The sequence below is a fragment of the Dendropsophus ebraccatus genome, chromosome 4, assembly GCF_027789765.1.
Source record: "Dendropsophus ebraccatus isolate aDenEbr1 chromosome 4, aDenEbr1.pat, whole genome shotgun sequence".
In the NCBI taxonomy this organism is placed as follows: Eukaryota; Metazoa; Chordata; class Amphibia; order Anura; family Hylidae; genus Dendropsophus; species Dendropsophus ebraccatus.
This window is the reverse complement of record NC_091457.1, coordinates 34360344-34375521: the sequence shown is the minus strand read 5'-3', so window position 1 is coordinate 34375521 and position 15178 is coordinate 34360344. Positions and strand designations below refer to the sequence as shown.

General features: G+C 43.7%; 1 protein-coding gene across 2 annotated transcripts in view; it reads left to right on the top strand.

Annotated features, from left to right (window-relative positions):
• LOC138788039 (synaptotagmin-1-like) overlaps positions 1 to 15178 on the top strand; it is a 55927-nt gene that overhangs the window by 449 nt on the left and 40300 nt on the right. The window lies entirely within an intron of this gene.

Below are 15178 nucleotides of genomic sequence, written 5' to 3'. Positions count from 1 at the left end.
GGGCCTGAGTTCACACATATGATCCTTGTATCGTTAGTGCAGCCTGGGAAACTGACAGCACAGATATGTATATAGGATATGTATGTACCTGAGCTGTCAGTTTAAAGGGACTGTACCATCAGGCCTGGGCTGAAGCACTGGAGGCGGGCACTCCCAATGGGAGGAAACCCCCGTAATGGAGCAGTGTCATAGAGGGACGAAGGTTTTCTCCCACTAGGGGTGGGTCAGCCCGCCTCCAGTGCTTCAGCCCAGGCCTGATGGTACAGTCCCTTTAAAGTATCCCTGTCATTATAACTTTCAATATCTAACATGAAATAAAGTAAGTTTGCAAATTACATTAATTTATTTATTTATTTTTGTTATTATGCTGTAAACCAAATCTATACTTACCAGAACTCCAGGTCCAGTCTTCTGAAGACTCTCTTACCAAGACTGTGCCCAACAGCAAATAGCTATGTGGCAGATCTGTGCTGTTCTCTTCCTGGATGCTGTGTGTTTGAGAGAGAGAGAGAGAGGCAGCAATTAAAGGGGTATTCTGAGCAACAGTGAAAAATCAAGGGGGGAGCAGATGGTGACAGGATCATCTCGCAGTGCAGCGTCATCGCTCATCCACTGCCGGGCTGCCGATAATGTGATGTCATGGGCCCACTCAACCAATCAGTGACTGAGGCAGGACACAGCTGTAGTCACTGTCTAGCTGAGCATATAGTCATTATAAGGCCGCCGATTCAAGAGCGCAGACGCTGACTGAGAGCTGATAAATCTGGGCCTATGTGTGACCTCTATATCACAGGTATATGACATTATTAGCAATTTCTCTTTGTGTATGGTGAATATTTAGTTAGAAACAGAAAAGACCACCTTGTCCATTTAGTCTAGTTCTGAGTAGTGTTGAGCTGATCTGTCAAAATGTTCAAGTTTGGCAACTGGAACACATTTGATTACCGGTGGCTGCAGAAATTGGATGCTGCCCTAGGGCTGCCAGGAAAACATGGATACAACCTATGGTCATGTCCATGTTTTCCTGGCAGCAATAGGGTGGCATCAAATTTCTGCAGAGTGCAGAGTGGCAAACATGCAAAGTGGCAAACATTTTGACAGATCATCTCAACACTAGTTCTGAGTTTTTCAGGACATGATGGCCGGAGACTAGCTGCATCAACTGCGTGCGCACACAAACACACCTACACGAGAATCTTCTTGCCTTTTTCACTCAGAAGTCGCCCCAGGGTCATGTGGGACATTACACTGATGCTGCTGAGCTAGATCTACTGTACACCTGTGTGATAAATAACTCCCCTGGTGTCTGACCACCCATGTATGAAGGAGCTGTAGCCGGAGTTAGGAGTCAGTGCCTGATAAAATTCAAGAGTCGAAGCTGCGGCTCACCGACTCCACAGCCCTACTTAAAATTATCTTAAAGGGGAACTCCACATAAGGAAAACTTGTTTCTATTAAAAGTACATTAAAAGTTTTATAGATGTGTCTATACAATGTATTACCACTTCTCTGCGGTTTTGCCACACTGGTAGCTGATTAAAATCAAGGAAGTGAAGTGGCTCTTCCAACACTGGAGCCAGTAACAGCAATCTCTGCAAGCTAAGTGCTTTTTATATTGTATTTGTGAGCGAGTTTTGGAGCGTGCGAGTTTTTTTTATCTAAAGTGTGTTTTTGTCTCAAGTGTGGGACTTTAATATTATGGGACTTTAGATTCGGGGAGTTTTAGAGGAAAACAAATTGTTTACTTGCTTCTGAATACATTGTTTGCTTTTGTTGCTTGTTGTTTTTGTTTTGTTTAGTTATACATAATATCCCCATAAAAATGAGCGCCATGTTTGACAATGCGGCCCAATGTACATCTTGTGCGATGTATGCAATCCTTGATCAACCGATCGAGGGTGCATACCATTTACACGGCACAACAAATCGAGGGGCCTGAGTTCACACATATGATCCTTGTATCGTTAGTGCAGCCTGGGAAACTGACAGCACAGATATGTATATAGGATATGTATGTACCTGAGCTGTCAGTTTAAAGGGACTGTACCATCAGGCCTGGGCTGAAGCACTGGAGGCGGGCACTCCCAATGGGAGGAAACCCCCGTAATGGAGCAGTGTCATAGAGGGACGAAGGTTTTCTCCCACTAGGGGTGGGTCAGCCCGCCTCCAGTGCTTCAGCCCAGGCCTGATGGTACAGTCCCTTTAAAGTATCCCTGTCATTATAACTTTCAATATCTAACATGAAATAAAGTAAGTTTGCAAATTACATTAATTTATTTATTTATTTTTGTTATTATGCTGTAAACCAAATCTATACTTACCAGAACTCCAGGTCCAGTCTTCTGAAGACTCTCTTACCAAGACTGTGCCCAACAGCAAATAGCTATGTGGCAGATCTGTGCTGTTCTCTTCCTGGATGCTGTGTGTTTGAGAGAGAGAGAGAGAGGCAGCAATTAAAGGGGTATTCTGAGCAACAGTGAAAAATCAAGGGGGGAGCAGATGGTGACAGGATCATCTCGCAGTGCAGCGTCATCGCTCATCCACTGCCGGGCTGCCGATAATGTGATGTCATGGGCCCACTCAACCAATCAGTGACTGAGGCAGGACACAGCTGTAGTCACTGTCTAGCTGAGCATATAGTCATTATAAGGCCGCCGATTCAAGAGCGCAGACGCTGACTGAGAGCTGATAAATCTGGGCCTATGTGTGACCTCTATATCACAGGTATATGACATTATTAGCAATTTCTCTTTGTGTATGGTGAATATTTAGTTAGAAACAGAAAAGACCACCTTGTCCATTTAGTCTAGTTCTGAGTAGTGTTGAGCTGATCTGTCAAAATGTTCAAGTTTGGCAACTGGAACACATTTGATTACCGGTGGCTGCAGAAATTGGATGCTGCCCTAGGGCTGCCAGGAAAACATGGATACAACCTATGGTCATGTCCATGTTTTCCTGGCAGCAATAGGGTGGCATCAAATTTCTGCAGAGTGCAGAGTGGCAAACATGCAAAGTGGCAAACATTTTGACAGATCATCTCAACACTAGTTCTGAGTTTTTCAGGACATGATGGCCGGAGACTAGCTGCATCAACTGCGTGCGCACACAAACACACCTACACGAGAATCTTCTTGCCTTTTTCACTCAGAAGTCGCCCCAGGGTCATGTGGGACATTACACTGATGCTGCTGAGCTAGATCTACTGTACACCTGTGTGATAAATAACTCCCCTGGTGTCTGACCACCCATGTATGAAGGAGCTGTAGCCGGAGTTAGGAGTCAGTGCCTGATAAAATTCAAGAGTCGAAGCTGCGGCTCACCGACTCCACAGCCCTACTTAAAATTATCTTAAAGGGGAACTCCACATAAGGAAAACTTGTTTCTATTAAAAGTACATTAAAAGTTTTATAGATGTGTCTATACAATGTATTACCACTTCTCTGCGGTTTTGCCACACTGGTAGCTGATTAAAATCAAGGAAGTGAAGTGGCTCTTCCAACACTGGAGCCAGTAACAGCAATCTCTGCAAGCTAAGTGCTTTTTATATTGTATTTGTGAGCGAGTTTTGGAGCGTGCGAGTTTTTTTTATCTAAAGTGTGTTTTTGTCTCAAGTGTGGGACTTTAATATTATGGGACTTTAGATTCGGGGAGTTTTAGAGGAAAACAAATTGTTTACTTGCTTCTGAATACATTGTTTGCTTTTGTTGCTTGTTGTTTTTGTTTTGTTTAGTTATACATAATATCCCCATAAAAATGAGCGCCATGTTTGACAATGCGGCCCAATGTACATCTTGTGCGATGTATGCAATCCTTGATCAACCGATCGAGGGTGCATACCATTTACACGGCACAACAAATCGAGGGGCCTGAGTTCACACATATGATCCTTGTATCGTTAGTGCAGCCTGGGAAACTGACAGCACAGATATGTATATAGGATATGTATGTACCTGAGCTGTCAGTTTAAAGGGACTGTACCATCAGGCCTGGGCTGAAGCACTGGAGGCGGGCACTCCCAATGGGAGGAAACCCCCGTAATGGAGCAGTGTCATAGAGGGACGAAGGTTTTCTCCCACTAGGGGTGGGTCAGCCCGCCTCCAGTGCTTCAGCCCAGGCCTGATGGTACAGTCCCTTTAAAGTATCCCTGTCATTATAACTTTCAATATCTAACATGAAATAAAGTAAGTTTGCAAATTACATTAATTTATTTATTTATTTTTGTTATTATGCTGTAAACCAAATCTATACTTACCAGAACTCCAGGTCCAGTCTTCTGAAGACTCTCTTACCAAGACTGTGCCCAACAGCAAATAGCTATGTGGCAGATCTGTGCTGTTCTCTTCCTGGATGCTGTGTGTTTGAGAGAGAGAGAGAGAGGCAGCAATTAAAGGGGTATTCTGAGCAACAGTGAAAAATCAAGGGGGGAGCAGATGGTGACAGGATCATCTCGCAGTGCAGCGTCATCGCTCATCCACTGCCGGGCTGCCGATAATGTGATGTCATGGGCCCACTCAACCAATCAGTGACTGAGGCAGGACACAGCTGTAGTCACTGTCTAGCTGAGCATATAGTCATTATAAGGCCGCCGATTCAAGAGCGCAGACGCTGACTGAGAGCTGATAAATCTGGGCCTATGTGTGACCTCTATATCACAGGTATATGACATTATTAGCAATTTCTCTTTGTGTATGGTGAATATTTAGTTAGAAACAGAAAAGACCACCTTGTCCATTTAGTCTAGTTCTGAGTAGTGTTGAGCTGATCTGTCAAAATGTTCAAGTTTGGCAACTGGAACACATTTGATTACCGGTGGCTGCAGAAATTGGATGCTGCCCTAGGGCTGCCAGGAAAACATGGATACAACCTATGGTCATGTCCATGTTTTCCTGGCAGCAATAGGGTGGCATCAAATTTCTGCAGAGTGCAGAGTGGCAAACATGCAAAGTGGCAAACATTTTGACAGATCATCTCAACACTAGTTCTGAGTTTTTCAGGACATGATGGCCGGAGACTAGCTGCATCAACTGCGTGCGCACACAAACACACCTACACGAGAATCTTCTTGCCTTTTTCACTCAGAAGTCGCCCCAGGGTCATGTGGGACATTACACTGATGCTGCTGAGCTAGATCTACTGTACACCTGTGTGATAAATAACTCCCCTGGTGTCTGACCACCCATGTATGAAGGAGCTGTAGCCGGAGTTAGGAGTCAGTGCCTGATAAAATTCAAGAGTCGAAGCTGCGGCTCACCGACTCCACAGCCCTACTTAAAATTATCTTAAAGGGGAACTCCACATAAGGAAAACTTGTTTCTATTAAAAGTACATTAAAAGTTTTATAGATGTGTCTATACAATGTATTACCACTTCTCTGCGGTTTTGCCACACTGGTAGCTGATTAAAATCAAGGAAGTGAAGTGGCTCTTCCAACACTGGAGCCAGTAACAGCAATCTCTGCAAGCTAAGTGCTTTTTATATTGTATTTGTGAGCGAGTTTTGGAGCGTGCGAGTTTTTTTTATCTAAAGTGTGTTTTTGTCTCAAGTGTGGGACTTTAATATTATGGGACTTTAGATTCGGGGAGTTTTAGAGGAAAACAAATTGTTTACTTGCTTCTGAATACATTGTTTGCTTTTGTTGCTTGTTGTTTTTGTTTTGTTTAGTTATACATAATATCCCCATAAAAATGAGCGCCATGTTTGACAATGCGGCCCAATGTACATCTTGTGCGATGTATGCAATCCTTGATCAACCGATCGAGGGTGCATACCATTGTGGGAGATGTGTGCATGTTGCTGGTTTGGAAGCCCAGATCCTGGATCTAAATGAGCAGCTGCGACGTTTGAGATACATTGGCAAACTGGAAAGGGGTCTGCTGCTCACTGAGCAAGCGCTCCAAGGGGTAGATGGGGGAGAGAGTGATAGCATGGAAGTACAGGAGGAAGAGGCAGCTAGTTGGGTCACAGTTAGAAAAAGGGGTAGAGGGAAGAGTGTGAGGGAGGCCAGTCCTGATCTGGCACACCCCAACAAGTTTGCCAAATTGGCGGATGAGGGGGATGTTAATTCAGGGGTGGCATTGCTGCAGCAGGACACTGCCTCTGAAAGCCAGGGGGGTGTCTGCTCCAGTAAGGTGGGAAACAGGAGTTCAGGGCAGGCCAGGCAGGTACTGGTAGTGGGGGACTCAATTATTAGGGGGACAGACAGGGCAATCTGTCACAAAGACCGGGATCGTCGAACGGTGTGTTGCCTTCCTGGCGCTCAAGTTCGTCACATCGCGGATCGGGCTGACAGATTACTGGGAGGGGCTGGCGATGACCCAGCAGTCATGGTGCACATTGGCACCAATGATAAAGTTAGAGGTAGGTGGCGGGTCCTTAAAAACGATTTCAGGGACTTAGGCAGGAAGCTTAAAACTAGGACCTCCAAGGTGATATTCTCCGAAATATTACCTGTACCACAAGCCACACCTGAGAGACAGCGGGAGATTAGGGAGGTAAATAAGTGGCTCAAGAGCTGGTGTAGGATAGAGGGGTTTGGGTTCATGGAGAACTGGGCCGACTTCTCGGTCGGTTACAGGCTGTACGGTAGGGATGGGCTGCATCTCAATTGGGAGGGTGCAGCCGTGCTGGGGGAGAAGATGGCTAAGAGGTTGGAGGAGTGTTTAAACTAGGGACCGGGGGGGAGGGCAACTACAATATAGTAAGTGAAGACAGAGTAGATGGAGAGCTGGTCCTAGATTATGGAACTGGGGGTGGAGCGGCGGGCGGGGTTAGAACAGTCACTAGTGACAAGAGGAAAGGGAATATGGACAAACATATTAAATGTATGTATACTAATGCTCGAAGCCTCACTAATAAAGCTGAGGAATTAGAACTCATAAAGGTTGAAGAGAAATATGATATAGTGGGGATAAGCGAGACATGGCTGGATGAGAGTTATGACTGGGCTGTTAATATCCAGGGTTATAGTCTATTCAGAAATGACCGTAAAAATAAGAAAGGGGGAGGGGGTCTGTCTATATGTTAAATCATGCCTTAAGCCCATTCTGCGGGAGGATATAAGTGATGATAATGTGGAATCTCTTTGGGTAGAAATAAGGGAAGGGACGAAGAATAATAAAATTCTTATAGGAGTGAGTTATAAACCTCCAAGTATAGTAGAAGAGTCAGAAAATCTTCTTATAAGACAAATAGATGTGGCAGCGAAGCAGGGGGAAGTCATTATTATGGGGGACTTTAACTACCCAAATATAAACTGGAAAGCAGAAACCTGCAGCTCCAGGAAGGGAAGCGTGTTTTTGGAAATAGTAAAAGATAATTACCTTTCCCAACTAGTGCAGGAACCAACAAGAGGGGGGCACTCCTGGACTTAATCTTAACCGATAGGCCAGACAGAATATCAAAAATAGAGGTGGGGGGTCACCTAGGTAATAGTGACCATAACATAGTAAGTTTTCAATTATCCTTTAATAAAATAATTAGCAGAGGGGCTACAAAAACATTAAATTTCAGGAAGGCTAATTTCCAAAAACTAAGAGAGGACCTTGGGAACATAGACTGGGACAATGCCTTCAGAAATAAAAGTACACAAGAGAAATGGGACATATTTAAGAGCATCCTGGGTAAATCATGTGAACGACACATACCATATGGGAATAAAAGTAGTAGAAATAAGAGAAATCCAATGTGGTTAACTTCAGCTGTAAGGGGTGCAATAAATGATAAGAAACAAGCATTCAGACTACTAAAACAAGAAGTTAGTGGGGAAGTATTGAGCAACTATAGACAGAAGAATAGAATGTGTAAAAAGCAAATAAAAGAAGCAAAAATAGCAACAGAAAGAAGGATAGCCACAGAAAGTAAAACGAATCCCAAAATGTTCTTCACTTATATAAACAACAAAAGACTTAAAACTGAAAATGTTGGTCCCCTCAAAAATAATCTGGGTGTAATGGTGGTGGGGGAAGGGGAAAAGGCCAATCTACTAAATACATACTTCTCTAGTGTATTCACAGAGGAGAATCCCATAACAGACGACATGACTAGGGATAATATAAATCCTCCCATAAATCTCACCTGCCTAACACAACAAGAAGTGGGGAGACGCCTTAAAAACATTAAAATCCATAAGTCACCGGGCCCAGAAGGTATCCATCCTAGAGTTTTGCAAGAATTAAATACTGTGTTAGACAGACCGTTATTCCTAATATTTAAAGATTCTATTATGACAGGGATTGTTCCACAGGACTGGCGCATAGCTAATGTGGTACCAATATTTAAGAAGGGGTCAAAGAGTGATCCTGGAAACTACAGGCCCGTAAGTCTAACATCTATAGTAGGTAAAGTATTTGAGGGGTTTGTAAGAGATGCTATACTGGAGTATCTTAATGAAAATAATCTTATGACGCAGCACCAGCATGGATTTATGAGGGATCGATCCTGTCAGACTAATCTGATCGGCTTCTATGAAGAGGTAAGTTATAGACTGGACCTGGGGGAGGCTGTGGACGTTGTGTATCTGGACTTTTCAAAGGCATTTGATACTGTGCCGCATGAAAGGTTGGTCTACAAAATGAGGATGCTGGGACTCAGGGAAAACGTATGCAAATGGGTAAGTAACTGGTTGTGTGATAGAAATCAGAGGGTGGTCATTAATGGAACATATTCAGATTGGGTTTTAGTTACTAGTGGGGTACCACAGGGGTTAGTGTTGGGTCCACTTCTTTTTAATATTTTTATTAATGATCTTGTTGAGGGGCTACAGAGCAGAATCTCCATTTTTGCAAATGATACTAAACTGGGTAAAGTAATCACCACAGAGGATGATAATATCATATTACAGAGGGATTTGGAGAAGCTAGAGGCTTGGGTGGTGAAATGACAAGTGAAGTTTAATGTGGATAAATGTAAGGTTATGCACTTGGGCCGTAGAAATAATAAATACAGTTATGTGCTAAATAATAAAACACTGGGTAAAACTACTTCCGAAAAGGACCTGGGGGTATTGGTGGACAGTAAACTCAACTTTAGTGATCAGTGCCAGGTAGCAGCTGCCAAGGCTAATAAAATAATGGGATGCATCAAAAGAGGTATAGATGCTAAAGATGAGAACATAGTTTTGCCTCTTTATAAATCACTGGTCAGACCACACATGGAATACTGTGTACAGTTTTAGGCACCGGTATATAAGAAGGACACAGCTGAACTGGAGCGGGTGCAGAGGAGGGCAACAAAGGTCATTAAGGGAATGGGTGGGTTACAGTACCAGGACAGGTTATCAAGCTTTGGGTTATTTACACTAGAAAAAAGACGTCTTAGGGGCGATCTGATCACAATGTACAAATATATGAATGGACAGTACAGAGATCTTTGTAGTGTTTTTTTACTCCTAGGTCTGTAACCATGACAAGGGGGCATCCTCTACGTCTAGAGGAAAGAAGATTTTATCATCAGCATCGACGCGGGTTCTTTACTGTACGAGCGGTAAGACTGTGGAACTCTCTGCCACATGATGTTGTCATGGCCGATTCATTAATTAAGTTCAAGGGAGGCCTGGATGCTTTTCTTGAACAATATAATATTACAAGTTATGGGCATTAGATTTCCGGTGATACGTTGATCCAGGGATTGTTCTGGTTGCTATTGGAGTCGGGGGGGAGTTTTCTCCCTGTGGTGGGGTGGTTGTCGTCTGCCTCGTGGGGGTTTTTGCCTTCCCTGGATCAACACAGTAGGGTTTCGCTAGGTTGAATCTGATGGACTCTTGTCTTCTTTCAACCTTATTTACTATGTTACATTGTTACTATGTAAAAATGGCCTATGTGCCAATCCTCATTGTCTCCTGCTCCCTCTGCTTTCCACCCTTAGGCTGGGTTCAGTTCCGGCTCCATAGACCCCATTCTATGGCCGGGCCAATTCCGCTGTCCGCCGAAAGAATAGATATGTCAGTTCTGTCGGCAGAAGGCGGAATCCGGAATCCACCTGGTCATAGAAGGGTGTCTATTGCAGGGGTGGATAGGCGGGCCGCCGTGAACGGGTATGAGCGATGGAATCTGCCAGGGCTTATCCACACGGATTCCGTAGTGTGAACCTAACCTTAGGAGACAAAAATTCCATGCCTCTGTCTCACTTTGTGTGTGTTTGCTGAGCACAGGCTGATGATGCAGAGGGGGTAGGGCGTGATGTCACAGGAGGCTTGGCTGGATCCCCCAATCCCCTGATTTACCATCTCTGACCAGCCAGAAGCAGGTACAGCAACTTCACTGATTGTGCAGAACTCTGCAGTGAAATATGGGCTATGTTCACACATATTGGAGTGTCATTGCAGTACTGCAGCTTAGAATGATGCAGTAACACAATTAAATGATGCTAAACCGCACAAAGGATTAGAGCCGGCACTGCCAATCCCACCTGGAGAAAAAACGAGGCATACACTGTATATCCCATGTTAGATGATATCGGATAAAGTCCTTATTGTGGGGCTCAACTTCAAAGATAAGAGGTCTGATCGTGGAAATGAAAAGGAAAAAAAATAAATTCAAAAAGTTCTTTACTTTATTCCATTATCTGCGTTACAGATAGAGAATACAGTGTGCTGTGTGGGTGGGACGACAATTAAATGTTAAAGTACTGCAAATAATTCAGTAACACAATGAAACTGCAATGTGTGAACACAGCCTAGATGTTCTGCAATAGATTTGGGCAGGTAAAGGGCAGGGTGGGGGACTATGATGAACAGCTGAGTGAAGCAATGCATTCTGGAACCTGTAGTACTGTGTACAACTGCTCAACCAGGAGGTACAGAAACACAGTACAGAAAAATAGCCCCAAAGCAAATAGAGTTATGGTAGTTTCAAAACTGGGATAGATAGGTAAGTAGTGCTATATGCTTCTGCAAAAGGTTCTTTTTTTTTTATTTTTTTTTACCTCTACCTGGAGTTTCCCTTTTAATAAATGTGGCACAAGCCATGTAATGTTTGTTGTTTTTTGGAAGTTCAGGTCTCCATTGCTATGAACACGCCATGAGACTGTAATGCGTGTGACCTCATGGATCTATTGTGTAGGCCGTTCCAAGACTCCACTGAAGATAATGTCAGTGGAGATAGGGTTGGGTGTGATGGAAAGTCACTGTGACCCCTCTGTTCTTAGAAAAATAAAGTGCTGCCAGAGCTGTCTGGCTATGGCTTTCCTGCCCCCTCCCTATAGAGAACACAGGAATATTTGTCTGTGCCAAATGTTTATGTGTATAGGAAGGGTGGAAGAAATTGGTAGTATGCACCAGATTTTGAGAATATAGAGAAATAATGTTTATTACTTCCTGCTGGTGCCACTTCTGACTTTGGCTGAAAAGACTTAATCAAAGGCTTAAAGGGGTACTCCGGCTCTGATAAAAAAATTTACCATCCCTCTGGAGTCTGTCTCCATTTGAATTTCCAGCGGTTTGCAGGTCCCTAAAGCTCCAGTTGGAGGCTTCATTTTTTCTTTACTTCCTGGTTTGGGCTTTCCCATGATGCACTTTGTCTCCTGTGATGTCTAACTAACTCTATAAAACTGTTAGATGGCTTACAGCTTGTTCTGCCAATCAGAGCTGAGCAACCTTTGTCATCTGACAAAAAGGGAAGCTGGCCTAACAGGGTTTAGACCCACCTCCTTGTTGATGATGTCAGCGTCACAAAATGGCTGCCACAGAACAGCCTAGGATCAACAGTCATTAGCTAAGAATGATTTTACTTCACTTCCTGGTGGGGGATTGAGGGGGAAAAGATAGGGAAGGGGAAGAGGGGCAGATAGGTGATTGAAGCACATTACAAAGTTATATACCTGTGTAATGTGTTTCAATTACTGGGAAAAAGCTTTTAACTGGAGTACCACTTTATTCATATACACACCCTTTTTGTGGCTCTTCTAGGGCCGCTTTACTCTGGCTTATTATCAGCAATGAGCATTCCTAGAAACGCTCATTTAGCCGATGATCGGCTGATAAGTGGGAAAACACCCGCTTGTCAGCTGATGACATCTTTTGTTTGGGAATAAAATTTGTTATTGGCCACACATCTCTATATGTAAACAGGAGACTTACGCCTGTTAACAATAAATGTTAATGATTGGACGAACAATACAGTGATTGATTGTGTGGCCCGGACAAACTTTTAATCACACCTTGTAAAGACACAGCAAATGAAAGCGATCATGCTTAATGGCTCTTGTTTATTGCCACATACAGTCGAAGATTGCCTTATGTAAAAGGACCCTTAGCCTCTGTAAATGACCCCCCCCCCCCAAAAAAAAAAAATAAAATAAAAATTGCTTTGTGTAACACTAGCCTGGTAGGTAACAGTAAGGAACCCACATCATACAAATGACACAATAAAGACCCACGTGGCCAAGTTGCAGCCACAATGTGGGGCCATACCTAACTATCCACAACAATTGTAAACCCCTAAACCTGCATATTGCTTATAATGGAAATTACCAAAGCTTGTTACCATTGCTTTACAAAGACTTCATAGTCTGTTTTAATATTTCGGCTTGGGGAAGACAAAGATTACATGTGACTTGTTCAAATACACTGTTCTTTGTTATTTAAAGCAGTGTGGCATTTAAAAATTCTCTTTATAAATAGACTTATCCTGCTTAACCCCATGTAAAGGTTTGAAGGGGTATTCTGGGATTTTAATTTTTTTTAAATGTTTTGCTGGGGAGGCTGCTAATACAAAGTAAACAATATTTACCTATGCAAGACATGGGTTCTTAGCCGAGATGGGAATAGCAGTCAAATTTTTAACAACCATTTCCCTGTATTTTGACAGGGGCTGGAACTACGAGGAGGAGATACTATAGTAATATTCTATCTCATCCTCTCAATGATTTAGTTCTGAAAATAGGCTAAAGAGTCAGGCCAGATTCACAAGTACGTGATAGACGGTTCATAAGCTGGCTGTATATCAAGGACTGAAAGGACAACTCCCACGAAAACTTTTTTTGGCTTATTTAACACACATTACAAAGTTATATAACTTTGTAATGTGGTTAAATAACGGTCTGGCCCCCTTCCCCCACTTTCCAACCCCCGACTCGCCCCGGAAGTTAAAGAATGTATACATTACCGATTATGGTCGTCACGGTCCTCTTCTCCCGGGCGCCATTTGGTGACGACGACGTCAGAGTCGGGGGGCGGTCCGGGTCTTCTTCCTCCTCGGCGTCTTCTTGGAAAGTGAAGGGGAGAGAAAAGGCTGCTGGTGCACATGCCTTTTCATTGTCTGGAGCGCATCACACTGGCAGCCTTTTCTCTCCCATGGACCCGGAAGTGAGAGACTTGGACGGTGGACGGAGGTGACGGTGAGGCGGACGGCGGGCAAATCGAGTGGCGATTATCACCGGACGGATGGTAAGTATGGTGTCTGTGTTTTTTTTTCGGGGGGCCCGTGGGAGTTGTCCTTTAACTCTTCATTACTGTCTATCCATAATCAAACTCATTATAATGCAGTGAGCTCACGAAAGGCTACTAAACTAACACGAATGTGTCAATTCTATAGTGTAGTGTTTAACCTCTTAGGGTCATATGTCCGGAAGAGGTGTTCAGAGCAGGGCCATGCGGCGACCCCACTCTGAACCGCTGCGATCCCGGGTGCCGTGTGTAGCCCGGGACCGCGGCTATTAGCGAGCACGGTCTGATCGCTGTGCCCGCTAATTCAGTAATCGGAGGCAGCTGTCAAAGTTGACAGCTGCATCCGATTACCGTATGCAGCCGTTCACTGGTGTCTAGTGGCGGAGATCGCTCCTCCGGGACGTTGTTCCGGAGGAGCGATCTCCGTGTCTATTACCTGCCGGGGTCTCCACCAAAATGGCGCTGACCCCAGCTCGGCACTTGGTTGTTTTCGGCTGCAGCAGCCGTAAGCATTTAAGTGCTGATCTCATCGATCTATGCTGTATAACTATATACAGCATAGATCAATGAGAGATGAGAGTGCATATAATAGAAGTACCCTAGGGGGGCTTCTAGTATATGTGTAAAAAAAAAAGTGTTGTCAATAAAAAGCCCCCTCCCCTAATAAAAGTTTGAATCCCCCCCCTTTCCCCTTATTTTTATAAAAATAAATAAACATGTTTGGTATCGCTGTATGCGTAATCACCCGAACTATTAATTAATCACATTCCGGAACTCGCACGGTAAACAGCGTAAGTGCAAAAAAATCCCAAAGTGCAAAATTGCGCATTTTTGGTCGCATCAAATCCAGAAAAAATGTAATAAAAAGTGATCAAAAAGTGGTATATGCGCAATCAAGGTACCGATAGAAAGAACACATCATGGCGCAAAAAAATGACACCTCAAACAGCCCCATAGACCAAAGTTTTAAAGCGCTATTAGCATGGGATTGGAGCAATTTTAAGGAACATATATTTGTTAACAATGGTTTGAATTTTTTACAAGCCATCAGATAAAAGAAAAGTTATACATGTTACATATCGTTGTAATCGTAACAACTTGAGGAACATATATAACAAGTCAGTTTTACCCCAGGGCGAATGGTGTAATAACAAACACCCCCAAAATGAAAGAAATGCGTTTTTTTGTTCAATTTCACCACACATTGAATCAGCCTGTCATTGCAAAGTACAATAAGTGACGCAAAAAATAAGGGCTCATGTGGGTTTCTAGAAAAAATGAAAGTGCTATGGTCTTTTAAACACAAGAAGGAAAAAACAAAAATGCAAAAACGAAAATTGGCCCCGTCCTTAAGGGGTTAAAGGGGTAGTTCAGCAAGAAAAATTTTCTTGCAGTTCCAACAGGTGCCAGAAAGCACCAGAGATTTGTAATTTACTTCTATTAAAAAAAAAAATCTTCCAGTACTTATCAGCTGATGTATGTCCTGCAGGTAGTGGTGTATTCTTTCCAGTCTGAGGGCGGGTTCAGACTACAGAACTCACACGGATAAAATCCGGCGGATTCTGCTGCCTGTACGCGCTCACGGCCGCGCGCCTCTCCACCCGTGCCATAGACACCATTCTATGCACGGGCGGATTCCGCATTCCGCCAAAAGAATTGACAATTCTTTCGGTGGATAGCGGAATCGGACGGTTCATAGAATGGTGTCTATGGAGCTGGCGGAAAGGTGCGCGGCCGTGGGCGTGTACTGGCAACGGAATCCGCTGGATTTTATCCGCGAAAATTCCGTAGTCTGAA